This window comes from Sciurus vulgaris, assembly GCF_902686455.1.
Source record: "Sciurus vulgaris genome assembly, chromosome: 3".
Taxonomy (NCBI): domain Eukaryota; kingdom Metazoa; phylum Chordata; class Mammalia; order Rodentia; family Sciuridae; genus Sciurus; species Sciurus vulgaris.
Window position 1 is genome coordinate 4567222 of NC_136463.1, and position 23397 is coordinate 4590618.

General features: G+C 49.9%; 1 long non-coding RNA gene across 1 annotated transcript; it reads right to left on the reverse strand.

Moving 5' to 3' along the window:
- Window positions 1-19192: 19192 nt before the first annotated feature.
- LOC306657041 lies at window positions 19193-22229 on the reverse strand. Its single transcript, XR_013762702.1, has 3 exons — window positions 21888-22229; window positions 19898-21782; window positions 19193-19482 (listed from the first exon to the last, which is right to left on the reverse strand). It is a non-coding gene; the product is annotated as an uncharacterized lncRNA (long non-coding RNA).
- Window positions 22230-23397: the final 1168 nt, after the last annotated feature.

Genomic DNA, 23397 nt, shown 5'->3' on the forward strand with positions numbered 1-23397 from the left:
CACCTACTCCCGAGCCACTTCCTTAAATGCTCACCGTGATGTGGATGGAGGCTCTATAGGGGCCCTGAGGGCTCGCGCCCTGGGCAGCCTCGTCCCCTAGCACAGACCACTTCCGCCCCCTGCAACCTGGCGACCAAGAACCTCCTTCCTCCCAGAGCCTGGGCAACCGGTCTAATGACTTTGGTGGAAAAGTCACCACTCAGGGCTTGGAGTTCTGAGACAGGAACTCTTACTGTTCCTTGGAAGACAAAGAACGTTCCTGAACGAAAACCAAGCCAACAGGGGCACGCCTCTGTCCCCAGCAACGGGACAGAGGGAAAAGCAGAGCAGCTGGCCTGCAGTTGGTTCCCACCATTGTGTTGTTTGCGCAAAAAGAACAGGATCAAGAAGCCCGGGGGACCCAGCAGATTCCAAGAAAAATGTTTGTGAGCCTCCACCACCCGAGGGGCCGGGGCACTGCTTTTCAAAACCAGGCACACCGAGATGGTGGCACTCCACAAATTTAGTTAACACCGCCGCCAGTGGCCAGGTGTGAGGGGTGGGGGTCTCCGATGCTGGAAGTCCGGGTACTTGTGGACCCTGTCAGAACGGGTGGGACTGGGTCTGCTTCCAAGGCCGGACATAAAAATGCGAGGGAGGGAAAACAGGCCTGGAGGTAGGGGCGTGAGTTCCTCCCCTTTCAGAGGGAAGCAGGGAGGACTCACCCTGAGTACGGGGACATCAGAACCCACTTTCTGGGGACAATCAGTTTTAACAGTATTGAGATGAACGCTTATTCAGAAAAGGAAGTGACAGTCACCTTACAAGACCAGGTCCCATGCCCGGCCCTGTTCCTCTTACTCGCGCTGGGGAAGGGCCAGAGAGCAGCCCGGCTGCGAGCCAGCCTCCCGCCCCGTCCAGCCCTGGTAATGAGGGCTCCCACCGGCCCGACTCGGCTGTGCTGTCCTGGAAAACACGGTGCAGGAGCTGCAGGGTGCTGGGCTCTGTCGCCAGGAGATCCTGCTGAACATCCTGGGTGGTGGCTGCACGCTCACAGAGCTAGGGGAGGCTGCTCCTGTGCGCACACGCTGGGCAGGGGTGTGTGTCCAGGCAGCTGCACACCAGAATACACACGTCACCCCACACTGTCACGTTTGGAGGCTGCACCATACAACCAGTAGACAAAGCCCTTCTCAAAGGCACTCTTGGGCTCTTGGGTGTTGTCGATAGTGTTGGCATGCGCCAGGGGGCAGGCACGAAGCCCTCAGGCCTCACTGTGGGACAAGCCAGGCTGCTGTCAGTGAGGAAGCGGGTCAGCGCCCAGTCAAGGCTGGGCATCCCCTGGGACCTGGGGGTGGGTGTCGGGCATGTTCTCATCCCACGGTGTCTTCCCACCTGTCTGGATTCCTCTTTCCCACTCTCTGGGTTCTGTCTCCTGCTCTCCTACCTCTTCATTAACTCAGCAAAACACAGAATGGAAAGATGCACGTTTTCTACTTGAACTACCTTTAACATTTGTACGTTTTTAGTTTGTTTGGAACCACATGAGGCTGTTGGTTTTGGGTGGTGAGGCTCTGGTGCCACTCAGGCCGGACACTAGGGCTCCCCAGCTGTGTGGCTGTGGTCCGGGCTATGAGGTGGAGATGAGCAGTGGGCACAGGGGCACACACCCGTGATCTGGCCACTCGGGGGGCGGAGGCAGGACTGCAGGTTCCAGGCTAGCCTCAGTTATTTAGTGAGGCCCTGAGCAACTTGGTGAGACACTGTCTCAAAATAAAAAATAAAAAGGGCTGGGATGTGGCTTCGTGGTAGAGCACCCGGGTTCCACCCTCAGTACAAATAGAAAAGTGGAGATAAGCAGGACCCTGGCCTTGGTCAGCTGCCCTGAGGCCCAGAGGAGGGAGGAAGGGAGGAGGAGAGGGAGCTGGCCTGGCCGTGGTCCTTGGCCTGCGGCTCTGTCCTCTCCCTCGTGGGCCGCAGTGGTGGCTGAATTAGTAAGATTCTGCATTCCTGCCCAGAATCCGACGTCCTTAAGACTTCATCGACCTGATGCTTTTCTCCAGTGTGAGAGCCATTCCTTGGTCGTAAATCACACACCTCAGGGAGTGCGCGCTCATTCTGGTGACACAGACATTACTGCTCCTATGCACAGACCACCAACGCTGGTGGCCACACAGAGGTGCTCTCCAGAGGGGAGAGGACGGTGGCCAGAGGGGGCTGAGGACGGAGGTTGGAGGCCACAGCCTGCCTCTCCTAACTCTGAAGAGGATCAAGTAGGGTCAACTTCCCCTTCCCTGGGGGCAGGGCAGTAGAGGATGACTGCCTTGGTCCAGAGCAAAGTGAGATGCTCTTTAGGACTGAGGGCAGAGCTCAGAGAAGGCTCGAGTGCTCAGTGTGCAAGGCCCTGGGTTCCTCCCCAGCAGCAGCAAAAGGAGATGGCAGGATCGCCAGACCGAGGGTTTGTTCTTTTTTTTTTTTTTCCTTTCTTTTTTCTGAATTCCCCTTAAATCCTGAAAGGCAGAACTTCCCAAGAATCCAAAGTCATAAGTCCTTTCCCAGGAAGTTTGTTTTACAACTGGGAAAGGTTGATTCCTGTCACCTACCATGAAACTCAGAAGGATAAGAAATCACCTAAACAACCAGACACTGTGGCACACACCAGTAATCCCAGCATCTTGGGAGGCTGAGGCAGGAGGATTACAAATTCAAGGCCAGCCTCAGCTATTTAGCGAGACCCTATCTCAAAAAAAGAAAAAAAAAGAAAAAAAAAAAAAAAAAAAAAAAAAAAAAAAGCTGGGGTGTAGTTCGGTGGTTAGGTGCCCCTGGATTCAATCTCTAGTACCAAAAAGAGATCAGCCAAACAGACGCTGTCATAAAACCACAGGGCCAACACTTCTCTCTTATTCTCCCAGAAAACCCTCCCCTCTCACATTCTAACCACTTTCTTGAGTCAGGTTCCTCTGTGAACGCCTGTGTATTTCAATTTTTAAAAGTTGGTCTTTTCTGTTGCTCATCTGTCTTTCATCAGTTTAATTCACAGGCCCCCAATTATTAAACTTAAGTGTGTAAGAGGAAATGTTTTTCATCCCACCCAAAGGAAGCAGCTTCCTTTCACTATAACCTGCCCTCATTTAATCCTTTGGAGGTTGATGTAAATGTTCTATCAAACATGGAAGAATGGGAAACATTCTGTAATGGAAAGGAGATGGTCAGCACGATTTATGGTGCCCTGGACTGAACCCAGGCGCAGTCCACACTGAGCAATGCTCTCCTGCTGAGCTACGCCCCAGCCAGTCAAGGTGATTTATTCCGGGTCTAATGGCAGACACTATGCCCTGGACCCTTATTTTCCGGGGCCTGAGCTCAGCCAGGCACAGTGACGACCCGAGGTCACACCAGTGTTTGCCTTCTCATTCAAACACACTGTGTGTGTACTCTTGGGCACCTGTGCTGGGCATCAGGGACACAAGAGTGAGCAGGATGGTCATCATGGCCTGCAGTGGACTTTCCAGTTGAGGGACAGACAAAAAAAAAAAAGTTAAAGAAACATACAAAGATCCCTTGGGACAAGGTCCCTTCCCTGATGGTCACAGGGCTTTCAGGGGAAGAGGGGTCTCCCAAGAGGGGTCCCAGAGACCAGGGGGAACTCAACTTGGGATCAGCAGGGGTTCCTGGCTTAAGAGATGGAAAAGAATTTCAGCACATGCCAGTCAAAGGTGTAGACAGGGGGCGAGTGCTGGGGCTGCTGTGCTTAAGCATTACCTATTTACGAGGGTGGGGGTCAAGGCCAGGGTCAGGGCCTGTCACTCAGGAGCGGGGACTATTCCCGGGTGCTCCCTGCATTTCAGTGCTGAATGGGCACTTCCTCTGGGACTCAGTATCTTTCCCTTTATTCCCAAATTCCTATCTCAGGACCAAGTGCGGATAGGTTTCCTGCTGTTAAATAAAATTCATGAGGCCACCAATTTGCCTGAGCTCCTGTACTAGGCCCCAGAGGACCAGACCCAACCGGTAGTTTCGGGACACATGCCAAAACTAAATTGTTTATCTGACCTTCAGAGAAATCAAGGGAGAGGATATCCAATGTCTGGACAGGCCAGTTGCAGCCTGCAGGATAAGGAAGTCCCTTGCTGTGCCTTTGCAAGGAGGCAGCTTCGGTGTGACCAGACTGGCCTGCTCCTGTTCTGTCCCCACTTCCCCAGCCCCTGCCTATCTGTAGATCCCATGCCCAGGCCGGGGTTCTCTGAACCTCTTCCAGTTCCAAGGGTTGCCTGATCCACGAATTCTCCCTTGCTCAGATACACCTTTAAAACTGATTTTTGTCCTAAGTTTTTATCTGTTTTAGGTTGGGGGAAGAAGGGAACCCTTGCTGGCGGTGTTTAAGCTGAGCTGAACCTCAAGACGTGGGACAGCAGGAGAGGCCGCGTGGCAGGCCAGAACCAGGGGTGGCTCTGTGACCCTCCCCAAGCTGCCTGCTGATGCTGAGGCCTCAGTCCCTGTGACCCCAGTAGGGCAGCATCTTTCAGACGCCCAATGTTGGAAAATGAATCCAGAGCTGGGGGCACGGGCCAGGCAGAGTGCTTGAATGGCATGCTGGGTTTCATCCCCAGCACCGCTGGGGTGGGGAATCCAGTGCAGGAGTCGTTATTGGAGAGGATCATTGATTATTGCAAAGGAGGTGGGGGAAGTGCTACTGCAATGGGAAAACCCTCTGAATTTGAGTTCTGCAAGTGCCTCTGGTTAGGCAGAAGGCTAGCTCTTACAGGAGGGCTGACGGCAGGGGAGCAACCAGGTGAAGGGAGTGCGTGGGGTGGCTGGCAGGGACAGATCAGACAGCTCCAGCCCAGGGGCTCACCTGTGAGGGACTCTGGAAGGGGCCGTATCGTGCTCACGGGAGGCCGGGCTGAGCTCAGGCCCGCAGGAAGGAGATGAACGTGACAGGAAGTTCCATTGACAAGTACCCTGTGTCCATTTATCAGTGGGGACCACAGTTCCACTAATCACGTAGGAGACCCATGGGAATCTGGAGGGTCACAAGATAACAGGTGGGTGGGCATCCATGGTCTCCTCTAAGTCAAGCCACCAAACTGTACCCAAAGCCCACAGAGGGTGCAGCGGTGTTTCTTGATCATCTCCCCTTCCAGGGGGTGGGCGCTGGTAAAATCCAACAGGGCCAGGGTCCCTTTTTGTTCAAGAGGGAGTCGAGCAACTCAAAGGAAGCCCAAGTCTCCTGAGAGGGAGAAGGAGGGCAACGCTGGGTTTCAGCCCAGAGTCCAAGAGCAAGCTCACACTCCTCTCAGCCTCACTGACCCAGACTGCTAGGAGAGGTATAGAACCAACCAATTATATTTTGAGTTTCAGCTATTTCTTAGTATAGACATGCCTCATGCAATATTTAAGACTCAGACTACAAAAATTATTGTTCATTTGAAATTCAAATTGAGCCGCGTGTCTTGTACTTGTATCTGCTGAATCTGACAACCCTGCCTTGACTGGATCTCCAATCACACTAAAAGCCCTTCTTTAGCTTCCTCTCTCCTGAACACCCTCTCTTCACCAGAACTGCTCCCTACCCGACTTCTCTCCAAAACCACCAGGCAGCTCCTTCCCTCTGTCCTCGGGACCCTCTGTTCCCACCCCATCTCCAGTCCACCAGGCAGACCAGGGCTTCCTTTCATGGAGAGGCCTGTGTGCGCCGGGATCAAACACAGGGCTGAGCCACGTGGCCAAAGCCTCAGGGCAAAGGTTCTAAGGAACTTCACTAGAGTGTTGCTTTCTGTGCTGCGGAGACGGAGGCCGGGGCTCACACTTGCTAGATGAGCGCTCTAGCACCGAGCCACACCCTGGCTCCTGCTTTCATTTGCCAGGTGCCTCCTTGGGAAGCATCGCTCATATTTCTCACAGAAACTGCAGAGGGTGAACGTGAAGCCCAACTCACCAGTGAGGAAATGGAGACTCAGGTCGGTGACCTAGAGTTCCTCATGCAGGCCTGCAGCAAAACTAAGATTTGAACTTTGAATAGAATATCCGAGTCTATCGCAATCTGGTAAAAATGCAGCTCACACGCGCTGGTGCTGCCCACAGCATTCCCAAGGGTGGTCAGTGACAAGGGCCTTTGACAAGTCCCTCCACCTTTCCTGGCAAAGTAGCCACTTGCGTGAGCTCCATGACAACTGGCCTCCTTCCTACCAGGATATAATTAGACACATCTAATCTATAATCTTGTTTGTGCCAGAAGTGTCACGCCAGGGACAGGGCTGTACTTCCCATGAGAAGCCGAGTCCGGCCTTCCAGGTAGCCACGCCCTTTCTGGCAGGCCAGGCGAGCAGCGGTCTGGGTGATTTAGATGGCCCTCAGTTCACCGTCTCTGAGATCACCAGCGATGAAAGGTGGTTAGGAAACAGTCTGGCTTTCTGTTGTTCTGGGTCTCTCAGTACCGTGCAGACAGGAGTCAACTGCAGCCTTGGAGATCACGTCGCGTGAGGGCAAACAGACTAAAACTTAAGGTCAAACTCTTCCCCTTGAACAAAAGGGCAGAGATTTCCCCACCTGGACCCCACCCCTCTTCTTCCAGAACTTCCCTTTCTGGGGAAAAAAAAAAAAAAAAAAAAGAGAAAGGAAGGAAAAAAAGTGCACACTTGTTTTTAGTGACTGAACAAGTCTCTCCCAGGCTCACAGCTCACGGCCCACCATCTTTCCCAGAGCCACCCAGAGTCACCTCTTGGAATCCTTATCACCCAGGAAGCCAGGCCTTTCCTGGGTTCTGGGCCCGACTTCCGCCATCCCCTGACCACTTCCTGAGTCCACCCAGCAGGCGATTTCCCTCCACCTCTGCCAGCCCATTCACGCGCAGGCTGCGTGATGCTGCTGGTGCTGGTTTAATGTGTATTCCGTGAGATTGTTTTCCTTCCCTCTGACCTTTCAAGAGAGGCTTTCTGGGCCGGGAGGAGGTTTTAAGTACACTTCCCCAACAGGGGACTGGTTTTATTCAGCAATCAGCAAGGCCTCCGGAGGGTCCTCATCACGTCTGGATGCACCTACGTCAACAAGCGGCCTCAGAGATCCAACTACACACAGTGCAGAGCCCAGGTGACCAGACTACAGGGATCATGACCTCTGAGGCCCCTGCTGGGAAACTTCCCTTTTCAGGAAGCACCACTGAGTCCATCGGTGAGGCCAGTGGCCAGGATGGTGCGTGGCCTACACCTGGGAAATGACAGGGCTGCCCTCACTGAGCTGGCCTGGAGCTGAGAGAAAAGCCACTCTCAAGCCTGGGGCCTAGAGAACGGCTCCTTGGTAAGACGCCCAGGAGACTCGCACATCAGACCAAGAATGAAACAAGGTGGGCCTTCTGAATAGAGAGGTAGCCAAGGCAGTTATGCTGTCTACTCAAAATGGGGGACAATAAAGACTGGCCTAAGCCAGGCTGTAACAGGGTCATTCCCACCTGGTCTAATTTATAACTTCTGAGAAGAGACTGGCAAAAATCCCTAAGTTTTCAGGGAAACCTGTTATTACCCACCCAGCCAGCTGGCTGTTAAGAGCTTTCAGCTGGTCATTCTTTTTGTATTTAGCCTGTAAGTCAAACTTAATTTTCCTATAAAAAATCCCCACCGAAACATAAGCTTCTGAATTGATCCATTCAAGACTGTGACAAAACTCTTTTTATGGTTCTGGGGATGAAACCCAGGGCCTCACACCTGCCAGGCCAGCCTCTACCACTGAGCTATACCCCCAAGCCTTTTCATTCTGAAACAAGGTCTTGCTCAGTTGCCCAGGCTGGCCTTGAACCTGCAATCCTGCCTCAGCCTCCCGGGTAGCTGGGATTACAGGGTGCTTACTGTGCCTGGCTGTAACAAGACTTTTAACACAAACTCATAATTAAATTGGCTAGGAAGTCTCTTTTCATGCTTCTAAGAAAAAACTGAAATGGACAGATTACTTAATGTGATTGACTTGGTACAGAGCCATGCTAAGGCCTGGGAAAAATTAGCAAGAGGTTCAAAGGCAGCCCAGTTGGAAAACAAACAAACAAACAAACAAAAAACCGGAAGGGGAAAACATGGAGGGAAAACAAGAGGAAGCGCAGAGGCCCTGCCACGGGGGTGGGGGAGGTCTGCAATGTATAACGCAAGCCCCAAATGCAGACTGCAGCAGATTTCAACAGGAAGTCAAGTCACAGGATGGTGGCACTGGGGCCTGGGGAGGGGAGAAGGGTACTCGGGGGCAGCTCTGTCCAAGCCCATCAGAAAGGAAGCTGGCAGGCACGGACAAAGATGAGTCAAGAGGAGCCCTACATGCCCTTTACCAGAGGCTGAGCTGCCAAGCTGGGGGACGCCAAGTCTCATCTCCTTTCAAACTCTTCTTTTTATCTTCCCCATCAACTTTCAAAAGGGCGAAGAGTTCTGGAACAAAGATGGTGTGTTCAGCAAAGGTACCTGGGAGGGGCCTCTGGATTTGTGGGGCTTCGTCGGTGACCTTTTTTTTAACATTTTTAGTCGTACAGGGACACAATGCCTTTATTTAGGTGGTGCTGAGAACTGAACCCGGTGCCTCACACATGCTAGGCAAGCATTCTACCACTGAGCCACAAGCCCAGGCCCCATTACTGTCTTGATAAGAGATGACAATCAAGTTTGCCAGCAGCCTCACGTTGGAACTACAACTAGAGAAATCTCCCAGGTGGGGGTGGCCCTGCACGAAGGCAGAGGGCGCTGAGCTCTGGGGGAGCCAGCCCTGGCACCTGGGCCTTGGTTCAGCTAAAGTTGGACCGCTGTGGGAAGGAATCCGGAGTCCTACTTTAATTCAACACAACAACCCAAACGTTTCGCTGCTGGTGGCTGCAGCCTCACGGCCTTGCATAACCATTACGTAACTGCCCACAGCTGACGGTCTGCGGATGCGCGACCTTCCAACGACTTACACGGGTCTACTGTAATTACATTTGCAATAGCAGAACTCGTTTTCTGCTGCAGCTGCATAATTGATCCGGAAAAAAAATCCAGAACAAATAATTGTTTTATGTGAAGCATGAAAAGCCCAAACAGGCTTCCGCTTGTGAGGATTATAGAAGGCGCTTTTTGTAGTCCTGTTAGCAACTTAAATAACAATTTAAAGTAAAGGAACAAATCTACTCTTTGTTGAAAAACTAAGTGCACACAGCGTTGCCACCCTCAAGGAGCTGGTGCAGAGGAGGGAGCAGCCCAGGACAGGGCAACGGCACCAAGCGGGGCGCCAGGTGAGGCCCCTGCCCCGGGGAAGGGCAGTCTCTGTCTTCGTGGACATGGCGAAGGGACTGGTCCTCATAAGGAGGCGGGCTGTGGGGGAGCTGTCACCTGTCATGTCCACAGGACCGTTCCCATGTCACTCATCTCCTGGGCCCAGTGAGCTCCTACAGCTGCCCCAAGAGACACGGTGCTCCCCATGCTGGGATCTGGGAGCCGGCTTGATGGGTACGCCTGTTAGCACAGGAACCACTTCCAATTCACTACTGTATTAGGGAAGAAAGGCGCTGCCGCGGTGGGCGCGAGGGGTCTGAGCTCCTGGTGCTCCCTGAGGAAGAGCCCAGGCTGCCCCTTCCTGCACATAAGGCCCTGAAGACCCACCGAGATGCCCCACAGAACCCTCTGGTTCTCCTGTTCCAGCCCCGCTGCACCTGCAGCCTCCTCTGCGTGGGCGGCTCTGCCTGCCGCCTCATAAATTACTCTCTGACTTAGGATCTTGCTAAATGTCGTCTCCCCACCTATTTCCTGGCCACCTCACCTAAAATTGCAAACCTGACTCCTTCCCAGCCTAGTGGCTTTCTTTTCTCCACAAACTACGATTTATCTCCTATCTTCCTATGCGGGGATAGACGTTCTGAGGGTGGAGAGTTGGTTTTGCTCGCTGTGGCCTAAAGCAGCCGGCAGTAACTGCTCAACTGCACATTTGTTTAATCCATCAGAAAGCTGCTAACCAGGCCCAGAGGGCATACAGCACTCTACTTAAGCGACCCTTCCAGAATTGCCAGTCTCTCCCGTGCACAGCAGCCCTCTCTTGATGCACAACCACCAGCAATCTAAACCACAGCGGCTCTGTGCAAACTCGGCTGTCTTGATATGTACCTCTCTCAAGTATGAGCAATGTTGGCCTGAGATACTGGCAAGTGCTTAATATGCTGGCCTGTGCGGCGCTGGATTCCTCACCAGAGATGCTTTCCCTGTGAGTAACCCACCAGTTGGCACTGGGAGTGTTCTGCAGGGACAGAAATATTACCGCACGCTCCTGTCCCCATGTGCCTGAGCAGAATGCAGCTGTTCCAGGGCGTGATCAACACTTCCCGAGAACTGTGCATAACTGGGGCCAACGGATGGATTCCTAAGCAAGAGTCCCACCCTGCAGATGAATCGTCTGCATAACTTTCTGATGAAAAAAATGTCTTGGCTTAAAAAAAACCCAACCCCTGTGCTTGGTTTCCAGAGAGCAGTCTGGTACAGGATTCACACCCCCTAGTGGACAGAGAAGCTCACAGTCCTCGCTAGAACTGCTTTAGTTCTGGTTTTATACTTTTTTCAGATTATAAACCCTGTTATGTCCCACAGTGATCTTTAATATTTGAAAACACTTTTTATTTCTTTGTAACACTGGGTAATAAAACCAGGGGCACTAAGCTACACCCCCAACCCTTTTTAAATGTGATTTTGAGACAGGGTCTCACCAAGTTGCTGAGGCTGGCCTCGAACTTTCCGTCCTCCTCCTCAGGCTCCTGGCGCTGGGATTATGGGCATGCGCATCCAGGACACACTGCCACCCATTTTAAACACAAACCAGTCCTCAGTTGTGGCTCGGCCAGCAGGGACAGAATCCACAAAGGAACAGAAACTGACCGAGTGGGGGAGGGTGGGAACCTTCCAGGCCACCACTCTGGGTGTCTCGGGCCTCCCCCAGTGGAGTCTGGACTTCCCTCCCACCACCCACCAGGGGGCACAGTACACCAGGTCACATGATCCCATGACTATTCAAGAGAACTAAGGAACACCACTGTCAGGGCCACAGGACAGTCACAGAGAAAGGCAGAGGAAGTTCAAGGCTAAGTCACCTTGGGGCGGCACCTCGGCCAAGGAGAACAGGACAGGAGGCAGAGGCCAGCAGGCACCTGCAGGCGTGGAGGCTTGTGGGGAGACCCGTGGCCCAGCTTGGCCGTCCACCTCGGGCCAGTCATTCTCTCCTCGACCTTCTTCCCTGCTCTTGGCACTCGTGCACCCTTAGAAGTCCCGACAGAGGACTCGGGGGATGCTGATGCTACCTGGAAGAAGCCCTGGCGGTCCTGGATGGCTCCCAGCAGCAGCTGCTGGCTTCCTACAGCTGGTGAGTGAGCCGCCAGGCCCAGAGGACCAGCACCTCCAGGCACTGTCCAGCAAGACTGCACCAGCTCCAGGAACATGCCTGCGTATGGCCACAGCCACCTTGTCACACTACGAGACACACAAGGCATGCCTGGAGCCACCGAGATCGATATTCTGCATGCAGGAAAACGACCCCCCACCAGAACAAGTCACTGACGGGCCAAGATGGCCTATTCACACACCAACACGGGACTGCTGTCAGTAGGTATCACCTCAAAGCACAGCTGAGGTGCCCAGACCTCGCTCCCTGTCTTGATGGCACGCGGCACCTTCCAGCCGACGACAGGACCCGCAGAGGCCCCAGGACTTTCCTAACCAAGGATCCTGCAGCTGGAGAACTGACTGCTCTGAGAGCGGCCCGGGGCACACCAGGAGGAGCCACACCTGCTCTCCTCACCCCCGGGAGAGTCATCGTCATCGTCACCATCCCCATCCTACTTAAGCAATCAAGGCACAGGAAAGTGACCTGCCAGGGTCACACGGCAGCTGGTGTGGAGCTGGGATTTGAAGCCCATGTTCTACCTCAGTGCCGAGGTCCTTCGCGGTCACCCAAACTAAAGTGCGGTTATGTCCACGGGGGCTGCCTCGCCGTGCAGCACAGGTCCTTCAGGTTACTGGTCAACTGCCACGAACCTGCTGAAGGTTTACCTCATGGGACTGAAATTCTATTCCTGGCCTTGGGGAGACAAAGCCTTTAGGAGTTAAGGTGGACAAGACAGGGGCGGGCAGGGGACCATGAAGTCGCGGTTCAAAGAGCAGGTCCATAAAAAGGAACGCGAGCAGACACCACAAGCCAGAGTCCAGGACACACCTTCTCCACTGCTGTGATGGGGACAGCATGTGGCCAGACGTCTGCACTACATGCAAAACCAGAAATACACAGCCAGAACATGGGCTGGTGGAAGCGAGTCGTTCACGTAACAGATGACCAAGCATTCCAGTGCCAAGTGTCCCCCATCCCTATGACGCTCCTCGGATGTGTGTGTGACTGGGGACAGGAAGGGAGGTGATGGTCATGGTTCTGGTCTTGCTGGGGACTCCTCGGGACAAAATGGTGGGGACAAGGGAGCCGCTCATCCCTACAGAAGGCTGGAAGTGCCCCCGATGACTTCCAGATCCTGGTCAGCAAGTTAAAGCAAGAGGCCCACGCAGGTTGAAGAAACTTGAGGAACGGGCAGCACCCATGGCCTGGCACAGCATGACCTACCGCCTTCCAGCTACTCCCACCCAAAGCCAGGCACTGACACCACCCAGGAGCACAGGGGCTGATGCCAGGGACCTTGGTTGTCTCCCCACGCCCATCGTCACCTCTCAACAGCTCGTGTTCCTGGGGGATGAAGTGTCCCAGCGCCCACCCAGGGGTCCCAAGGACTTATGCAGGTGGCGAGTGCAAGTCACTCCCTGGAACAGCTGGAAACAGTGCACACAGAGTGCACCTTAGCTAGGAGCGCAGTCCCACGCAGCCACCCACTAGGAAACCACAGAGGGCAAAGAGACTCCCTGGGGTCGCACTGTTTATTTAAACCCACACGCAACAGTCTTCAGCAGGTCGCCAATCACAACACGTGTGGGTAAGAACCAGACCAAACCAACCTGGAGGCCCTAAACCACAACAGCTCACGCCAGCACAGAAGCCGCAGGACCGCCATCAGGTGTTCATCCAGCAAGCTGTCCTGCAGGAGAGGACACCTCGTCAGTTCTCATTCTACTTCGCCAACTCTGAACACTTAAAACCGTTAGACGTGAAATGCTCTCCAAACCGGAAGGCCATCCTCCACCCCTGAATGCGATGCAGAAGGAGCCGTGGGGTACTGCCCTGTGAGGACCCTGCGTCCACCTGCCCCTCTCCTTCCAGGTCTACAGGATCTGGCTGATCCAAGACTGGTCACCTACTACCCAAGGCGATCACAGTGGTGTCCTGACCACCTCCCTCTAGGCTTTAACTGTGGCTCTTTCCTCGGAAACCTGCTGGTCACAAAGCCACAATCAGCCTGAGTCTGCCAGGCAAAGCCCCCACCACACGTTCCCACCTCGTTTTCCTTCCCCTCCGAGGCCCTGCATTTCCCCAGCCCGGCACAAGCACTAGCTCCCCTACCTCCACGCACGCTCTCACTTCCTGCCTTTGTTCCCTCAGCTAAGAATGGCCTTGACCTCCTTCTGATCCCATTAAAAACACTCCTGCCTACTGTCCCACATACTTACTGATGTCCACCTCGACAGACTCTGGGCCCCTCAACCCACCGCCACCTGCACACCGAGCATGTGCTCCACCACTGAGCTACACGCCCGCCCAGGACCACTCTTTACTTTATAGCCCCTCCAAGGCATGTGATACAATGCCACGCTGAAAATGTCACCTTGCAACCTGGGCTGACAACCAAACAGGCAGCCAGGGAAAGAAGGAGTTGCTTCATGAAGGAGCAGAGGAAACTCCAGCCAAGAAAGAAAATACTAACAATTCCACCAACAGTTACTGCCTATATTTGACATGCTAAAGAGGAAGCCCCTGGAACTGGAAGCGTTGAAGAGAGAAGGTGCAGGAGACGTGAGAACACCTGTTTGCCCGAAGCCCTACTAAGGGTCACCATTCCCCACCCAAGTAGTCTAGGCTACAGCAGCCATCAGGCATACTTTACACCAGTCAGAGTTAAGAAATCTGCTCCCTCAGTCACACCAGCCACACAGCAAATGCTTACTGGCCACATGTGGCTAGTGGCTGCTCTAGACAGCCGAGACAATGTCCATCATTGCACACGGTCCTGTTGAACAGCACTGCTCTGGACCCAGTGATCTTTCGAAATTAAAGATTTATGCACACCTTCCTTTTGTTTAAAACACATAATAGTGTCCCACTATTCTAAGGACAAACACCAAAATCCTCACTGAGCCACAAGGCCCTGTGTAGTCTGGCTCTTCTGCATCTTTTTGGCTTTGCTTGCTTTCTGGGCTAAGATGGTCTTCTTCCATTTCCTCCTCCAGTCACACTGGCTAGGCCACCAGGCCTTTGCACACACTATCACCTTGCTTTCTGAGCAAAGTCCTATTTATGCAGAGTCCAGCTCAAGTATCATCCTTAGAAATGCTTCCCAACCTCCATCAGGTTCCTTGGGATATACTGTGCTTTCCTTCAGAACATTCACCTTGGCTTAAATTAACCAACTCTTTTTTTTTCCACCTGGTACTGGGGAATGAACCCAGGGATGCTCTACCACTGAGCTACACCTGCAGCCTTTTTTATTCTTTGAGACAGGATCTTCCTAAATTGCCCAGGCTGGCCTTGAACTTCAAACCTCCAGCCTCAACCTCCCAGTAACTGGAATTACAGGTGTGTGCCATGGTGCCCCAGGAACTCCACCCTTCTAAGTGCGATAATTTAACTTCATTTCCCCAAATGGCCGGTAGCTGCCTGAGAAAAGCCTTGACTGTTTTGTCTTTGTATCCCCCAACACTTGCCCGTGGCGCCTAGTCAACATATCAGTAAACGGTTCCAAGAAACAAATGACAACACGGGCCCACGTTTTGAAAACTCCTTGCTCTCCCAAACAGCTTCCTCCCCGGGGCTAGGACCTGTTTGCAGTATCATACATGATCATCAAACTGCTGCTAGAATGGTCACACCTGTTACTGCAAATTCAAACCCCAGGGAAGACTGCCCCCGGGAATTTACTCTAGGTCAGGGTGGGGCTGCCTGGTACCGGCTGCACAGGCCACAGGGCAGGTGCAACCACACAGGCGCCTTTCCCCAGACCATCCCCCTTCGGACACGCTGTCCCCACGCTGCACGCACCTGGTTCACCCAAGCGGACGTCACTTTTTGAAAACGCTCAGCAGAGAAGGAGGGAGGGGGCGCTGCACGCCTTCGCCCCACCGCCCGGGGCTGGATGCGCCTCACTTTCTGCGGAAACCCTGGGGAAGAGCAAAGCAAAGGGTGAGGAGGACCGTCGCGCGGACGCTCACACCCTCCAGCCGCCCGCGCCGCCCCGCGCCCGCTTCCGCGGCGGCGTCCAGGCCCCAGCGGCTCGGGGAGCGCGGCCCCTCGGTCCGGTCCCGCGGGGAGCCGCGGGTGGCAGGGGCCCCGCGAGGAGGGCCTGGGGTCTCGGGGACCCCGGGCCGGTGGCAGAGAGGGCCGCGGCTATCAGGATGCGAGAGCGGGTCCCCGCCGACCGGACGCCGCACGTGTCTCCACTCGCTTCCCATCCTCCCGGGCGGAAGCAGTTCCGCAGACGCACTTCCGACAGGAAGTGAGGACTTGCCAACGAGACAGCAGCTAGAGGGTCGCCCTCCCCTTTGAATTTGGGTCCTCCAAGGCGATCTTAAAGGGGCCGTAGCGCGCGATGTGGTTCAAGGGGAGGAGGGCCTTGGCTGCGGGGGAGGTTCCTAGCGGGAGGGAAGCAGAAGGGACACCCCGTCCCTAACAGCCTGCAAGGGGTCTGCAGCCGCGCGTGCAGTGGCCCTCCACTCCTCCCGCCACCCTCCGGAGGGAGCAGTACAACCATCCCTCCCTTTTACAGATGAGAGGCCTGGGGCTCTGGAGAAGCCAAACTGCTTTCCCAACTGGGAAGTGGCAGAGTCGGGTTCAAACCTAAGTCGTTCTGCCCCAAATCCAGTGCTCTTTTTTCATCATCCCAGGTGAAAGGAAGGACACAGTTCAGGAGGTGAGGGACCAGAGGAAGATGAAGGCCGACTCTGCCTAGGACGTCCCTAGCTATGGTCACTCTAACAAGAGATGAGCCCGAGATGGGTGCCGGGCAGTTCGTCGTCTCGAGGGCTGAGGGAAGACTGCAGGATCTGGGAAAATGACAACCCGGGCGATCTGAGATCACAGCCCTCCTTGGCTTCGACCCTCACCAGCCTCTGCCTCCGCTGCAGGAGTCACAAGCAGGCAGTCTGGCTTCGCTTGCAGGAGGGGCTTGTTTTACACCTGAGGCAAGGAGCCTCTTGGTTAGCTACAGGCTCCACCGCTCCCTATTGTACACCTGCTGCTTTCTACATGTACAGTTCCTCTGGTCCTGCGAGGCATTTGACTTTGTGACTTGGGGAGACTAAACACCCCAGCTTCCTAAGTGCCATTCCAGCCCTTTAGACAGTGCCAAGCTTCTATCATCCCAGGGTTTGGGAGGGGGGAGGAATTCAACAAAGAAAATGATGGCCCAGCCTGGGTCTGTGACCCCTGTGGCTGGAGTTCACCCAACATTAGTAAAGCAGGGGATAAAAAAAAACATGTTATATAGTAGGTTCCCGCCCCCCCCCCAACCCTGAGGACTTCTATTTTTAATGTGAGCACTTTTCTGGGGAGGTCTTGAAGACGTGTAAAATAATGTGAGAGAAATCCATTGGGATTCTCAGGATTATGATGACCTCCCCTCTTTAGAGTTGTCCTGCACACGACTAATTCAACAGTTAATATCTTAGTTTTATCAACTTCACAGTGTTCAACTTAGGTTTTTGGTTTTGGGGTAGGGACACTAATTCTGTTTTGTTTGACCCTTTTTCATTAGTTTACATAATAATCGAATCATGTAATTATGATGTTGAACAAGTTGAGCTGGCACAAACAGGTTGGGGACAGCACAAGTGGCTCTCTGCTGGCCTTGGGCTCACTTGGTTGGAGAAGTTGGGGGCCCTCCCAGAGAAGAGTCTCCCACCTGTGCATTCCTTAAACCCCAGACTCCAACAAGTGAACTTCCCAGAAGGAATGGGGCCTTCATCAAGCAGAGAGAGACCTTTCCTAGACTATTGGGTTTTTGCGTTTTTGAGATGAGGTCTCAGGATATGGCCCAGGCTGGCCTTGAACTCCTGGCCTCAGCCTCCTGAGTACCTGGAACTACTTCTTGCCCTTGAAGCTGGAGAGGGACAGTCCTAGTTACCTAGAGTGGCTCCCAGGAGCAGGAAGGCAGTCCTGGGCAGGTGAAGACAGTTCTGTTCTGTGTGCCCACCTGTGCCCCCTGGTGGTGGCTCTTGGAGGCGCTAAATACGCGGTCAAGCCAGCCAGACCCACATCTGCACGCATCCCTGCCACCTGCTGAACAGAGGCCAAACAATGGCTTTTCCTCCTTCTTTCCCATTTCTACTTCATTAGAAAAAAAAATCAAAGCCCAGCAAGTCACATTTCGCCCAGAGAGTTACTAACCCGTGCAGAAGCGTGCGGAGAAAGAATCCACGGCCCTTTCCCAGCCCAGCACCCGCCCTGGCCCTCTGCAGGCCTGGCACGGGAGCCTGAGGCCGTCCAGAGCCTGTCCCATCTGCCCGTCCTTCTGACTGCCCGCTGTGTCCTCGCCTTGTCCCCACCCTGACACCCTCTCTGGCTATTCTGCCCAGCCCTGGCCCCAGACACCCCACACGCTCTCCCTTCTGCAAAGCCCGCCGCCTTCCGGGCTCTGGCGTTTGTGGGGCTGGAGGGCGAGGCCAGGCGGCTGGACTCGGGAGGCGTGTCCAGGGTGCCTTTCTTTCCAAAGGGTCACCTCTGACACTGAGCCCGGCTGGCTCCGATTACATGCGGGGACAGAGGCGCCTCTTGCGCTGGTCATGATGATGATGATGAGGAGGAGGAGCCCCCAGAGCGGCGGGAGTGCTCAGGCGAGGTCAGCGAGGGTCTCTGCTCGTCTTCACGAGACCTCTGTCCCTGTCAGTGGAGTGGCTCAGGGGGCCCGGGAGGGCTCTGGCGAAGCCCTGTGGCCCTGTGGCTGACTTGCTGGATGACCTGCAGGTCATGGCTTGCGGGTCGCCCCGGTTACCCTCAGCGCACCCTGGGAGTTAGCTGATCCTGCGCTCGCTTATCATCACGGGCCAAAAGGCTAAGCGGCCTGCTCGAGGTCGCCCTGAAAACAAGGACTCGTCGAAGGTTTTAAGCTTCCAGCTCCCCGGCTGCCCCACCATATGCTGGACCCAGTGATGTCCTTCACGTCCCCTCAGAGGCCACACCCCAAATTGTTATGGGGCACAACTTAAGAACAGACCGATCACCACTGAGAAGTCCAAATCTGAGAGTCTTTATTAAGCCGGCCGGCTGGCTGTCTCACACATGCCCCAAAAATGGCTATTGGGAGAACAGCCCCGACCACAGGGTTGTAGGGGTTCTTATACCAAAAATCACATCAATCATTAAGTGTCGTTGCTATGATTCGAAATTACAAACACATCATGAGATCATCAACAGAGGGGGAAGTGGGTCAAAATGACCCTCACCTAGGTACAAACTAAAGAATGGTTCTAACATCCACACAATCACCGTTCACATGGTACATTGTTTAGGAGCAACAGGAATCAAAAGAGAGCAATTCTTCACTACATAGGAGTTGCCACTGTATATTATTAAACATGTCACACCAAGTAACTGATGATGGGCACAGAGGTGGGGTATTCCCATGGGAGAAGCTTATTTCCTACATAACATGGAGTCTCAGAGCAAAATGGAGTCTGTTTAGTCATTTCCCTTAGAGTCTGGCCTGTAACATTCTCATGGAATCACATCTGTCAGCCCATTACATTCCCCACTGGTTTTATGTACATAATCAAATCATTGATTTGTTAGTAGTGCATAGGTGATTCAAGTGAGTGTGCAACCCCATTAGCTTAACAGACTGGATTCTATCTCTAACATATTTAAGTCCAAATCTATTTGTCTACTTAAAGTTTTGAAATTCTGGTTTCCAGTAATCAGGGCAGTGGTTCCTACAGCTGTGGAGTCCATTATACTATTTTCACTAGGAGGGGAACTAAGACAGGGGCTGCTTGTTCAGATATCAGCCCCATATGTTCCTTTTATCCCTCCCCATCATAATAGTATACAGAATTTAGCCTATTTGGCAATCTCAAAAAGTTAACGGTTAAGCACAGAGTTATTCCTGATGTAGCCCAAGCAAGAGAAAAAACACGATTAACATTTTTTTCAGTCTTATCTTTAGATGGTGGTTGGGGTCTCTGAGGGCTGTCCATTTTTCTGTTGTCTTGACTCACATGTGATGAGCCCATGTTGTGAGTAAGGTCCCTTCCATTTCAGTTGGGTGATAGTCCTTTCTGGAACAATTTGATGTAGACATAGTTTTCTGACTGAAATGGGTGTTGGAAATCAGTGGTCTCTTGGGACTGGTTCTCTCATAAGTTGAACCTGTTGGAGAGACTTAACAACAAGTTAGAACAGAGCAGGTTCTTGGTAAGGGTGGAGGAAGGACTCTGAAAGCATTAATATTTAATCTCTCAGAGGTCATTTGCCTCCAGCTTTCTGGACCCAAACTGGCTCTTATTTTTGTGATTTAACCCAACTTACCTATTTATATTGACTGTCTTTTTAAAATTTTTATTATTACCCCTCTAATTTTAGGGACTTTTTACTGCTGTAAGGAAAAAGGGCGATGACCGCTCTTGCTGCTTCAAACTGAGAGTGATGTGGGGTGGGGCAAGCAGTAAAAAGTTCCCTTCTAGGGGTAAAAGTCTTGTTCTATGAAAGAAACGAAAAAACCATGAGTACAAAATAAATAGCATCTGGAACATGTCAAAGAATATCATGAAGCTGATAGAAATTAATAATCTCTTACCAGGAGGTGGAAGAGCTGAGACGTTGTTCCCATAAAAAGGCCTAACAAAGTCTAACAAGGCTGGAGAGGATAAGGCCTCAATTGTAAATCTTTAACACTGTCGGAGTTATCAGGAATGTAAGCACAACATTTAGTTAAGTTACTTAATGTCACCTGATTTTTGTAAAATATCTTTTTACTGGCATGATCTTTTTGTTTAGTAGAGATCCCTTTATTTTTGTTACTTAGGGTTAGAGAATCATACTAGCAAACATGATTAAGTCTACCTATATCAGAGGTTAAGATGATCTGCAGGCCTTAAACTGACTAAAAACTTATAACTGGCGGTTTCTCTTGATAGTTATCAGGCATTTTTGTCTAAGAATCTTTAGATTCTTGTTACCTCTAGTTTTATTTATTTTGGGGGTTAACACAAGTGTACATCTTAAGTTACATGAAAATAACTATTGTTTTGTTTTTAAAATGTCCAGGAATGACTGTGTTTGGGTTTTAACTGTTTTGCTAGGTGTTTAAGACCAAGCTGGTCAAATTGACCTTGTTCCTATCTGCTGTTAAGAGTCAGCTGAGTTTCCATAGGGGTCACTCTTGGGGAACTTGAGAGCAGCTTCTTAGCTCCTTTAGTGCCATTCACCTGGTAGGGTCTCCTTGAGGAGGTGGCTTCCTTTGGAAGCATTAGGGATGTCTCCCTTTCCCAAGGACCCTCCTCTGCAGCAGGTGCACTGATTGGCTTTTCATCCTCTAGTGGTCTTATCAGTCTCCCTGATCGGAAGGTTGTGTGGCCGAGAGTTGCAAAGCTCCTTAGAGAAGTTCTCTTGTTCCCCGGGTTTAGGCTGACTCTGAGGGCAAGAGCCAAATATTGATTCTCTTGACCCCTTTATTTTAATCTCAATCTTTAAGTTTTGATCTTAAACATCCAGCAAGTCAATTTCACCAGTCATACAGTAAGAGTACTGGGTTTTAACTTTAATGTCTATGACTTTATAGTTATTTACCAACTTTTATTAAACTGGGGTCTATATTATCTATCCTATAGGTGATGGCTTATTATGTCAAATTAATTTAGATTGTTCTTAAAGCAGTACCTCTGTAAAACATTAATCAGTCAACAGTTACAGAGTTTACAAGGAAAATACAAAATGGAATTAACAACAGTAAAAACATATTTAGTTGTGTAATAGCTGTCTTCAATTTTGGCTAAGCTATATATTATGTCCACTGTTTGAGATCACAGTAATTTTATAACAAAAAAATCAATCTTTTGAATATAACTTTAAATGAGCTGAAGTCTGACTTATTTTGGAGCCATTGTAACATGTAGTAAGGTGGGAAGCCGAGACTTATCTCAGGTAAGGCAGGGCTCTTCATAAATCTTCGGTAAAGCAGTCCTAGTTCTGAAGCTGACGTTTATCTTTTTAAATATCACTTTATAAAATTATATTTTTCCAAGTCTATTTGAATGTTAGTTAACACAATATATTACATCTAAAACATGAATCAAAGAAAGCTGAGAGAGCTTTTAACTTTCATTTTGTGTAGTAAAGTGGCAAAATGTTTTCCTGTTTCATGATATTAACTTTTAAACTGATCAGGCTCTCATTATCTTTTAGAAATACATTTACATTTTTATCCCAGTGTAGAAGGTAACATAAGGTTCAGGTCCAGTTACAGAACACTAAATGATATAAATAAATCCCCATTAAAATTCCTTATTCTGATAAGTTTAAATTTACCATTACAACTTTAGGTTGGAGAACACCAGCTTGATAAAATGTTCTTTTAAACCTTTTAAAGACTTGTATACCTGGAAGATATGAAAACATTTAATATATGAATAAGAATAATAGAATCATAATTACATTGATGTTTTTATATTAACCATGTTTAACTTCCTTTTTTTTGGGGGGGGGGTGCTGGGGATCGAACCCAGGGCCTTGTGCTTGCAAGGCAAGCACTCTACTGACTGAGCTATCTCCCCAGCCCCATGTTTAACTTTTTAAAGAAAATTTAGACTTTGTAATGTAGTACAATACTCTAACAGTTGCTGTCTAACCAGAGTTTTACAAACCCCCAATTTTTAAGACTAGTTGCTCTAGAGAATAAAACTTAACAGACACAATGTTAAGAGCAAATTAATATTTTAATGATTATTGGTCATTTCAGCATATAGACTGAACTTTGGTTTATATCAGTACATTAATATTTGACCTTAGGAAAAACCTTGAATAGTTTTTAACTGTTGTGTTACTTACATATACATGTAAACCTTTTAAATTTTACTCTTAATTAACATTTTTAATCACTTAATTAGACATTTGTTGTTTACTTAGATGTATTACAGCCTTATTTTATCACATAAAGACCTTTTTATCTAGAAACATTTTTATTAAATATATTTTTATATCTAAAACCTTGCAATATTTTAATCTGTTGATCCCCTTTTTAAAATTTATATTCTAAAACAACCCTTATAAATTTCTGAATTCAGATAAATTACTCCATTTTAATAAAATGAAATACTTTGTTACTTATAGAACGCTATTTAAATATAGTTGAGACTTTTGAACCTTTATATAGAATAATACCTATTAGGACTTTTAGTAACCATGTTTTCAGTGATAACACAAAGTAAATTTAAATCCTTTTTTTATTTACCAATTTATGAAAACACCAAAAATGTTTTAAGTATGTTACCCTCTGGAATTTAATGAGTTGAGTATTTATTATATTTAAAAGTTAGTATTTTAACTCTCTAAACCAATCAGATGTCTCTAACAAACACATCCATGATCAATCCCATATGTGTTAAATCTAATTTAGTTATTTTTTTTTAAAACCAAGGTATTAGAGAATTGTATTGAGCCATATCAGTCATTTCTTTCCTGTTGAAGAAAAACCTAGAAACAATGGATATTAGACATTTTATAAAATTAACATTTTATTTATTTTTTGACTACCTGGAAACAAAACTGTGTTAGTAACTTGAAAGCCATATTTTTGTTTACCTAATTTAAAAACCTTTTAAATCATGTGAATCAAAAATATTTGGATCCATTTTTTTTTTCTTTTTTTTTATTGTAAACAAATGGGATACATGTTGTTTCTCTGTTTGTACATGGCGTAAAGGCATACCATTTGTGTAATCATAAATTTACATAGAGTAATGTTGTTTGATTCATTCTGTTATTTTTTCCCTTCCCTCTACTCCTCCCTGGATCCATTTTTTTAAAATTTTAATTTATGAGCCCACATGTCAATTTTGGTACCAAGTATATGTAGACATGACAATACACTCATGTACATATACATAAAATAAACAGATGGACAAAGACCTTATAGCTTATTTTTTAAAACCCATTAGATTGAGAGTTAACTCTTATAAACTGGCCTCTTAATGAAACAGAGCATTAAGAAAACTTTATAATTGGATAAAATAGGTCTGATCAAAAATTAACCTAGGCACACCAGACCGAAATTATGAACTCAAAAAAATAGAATTTTAA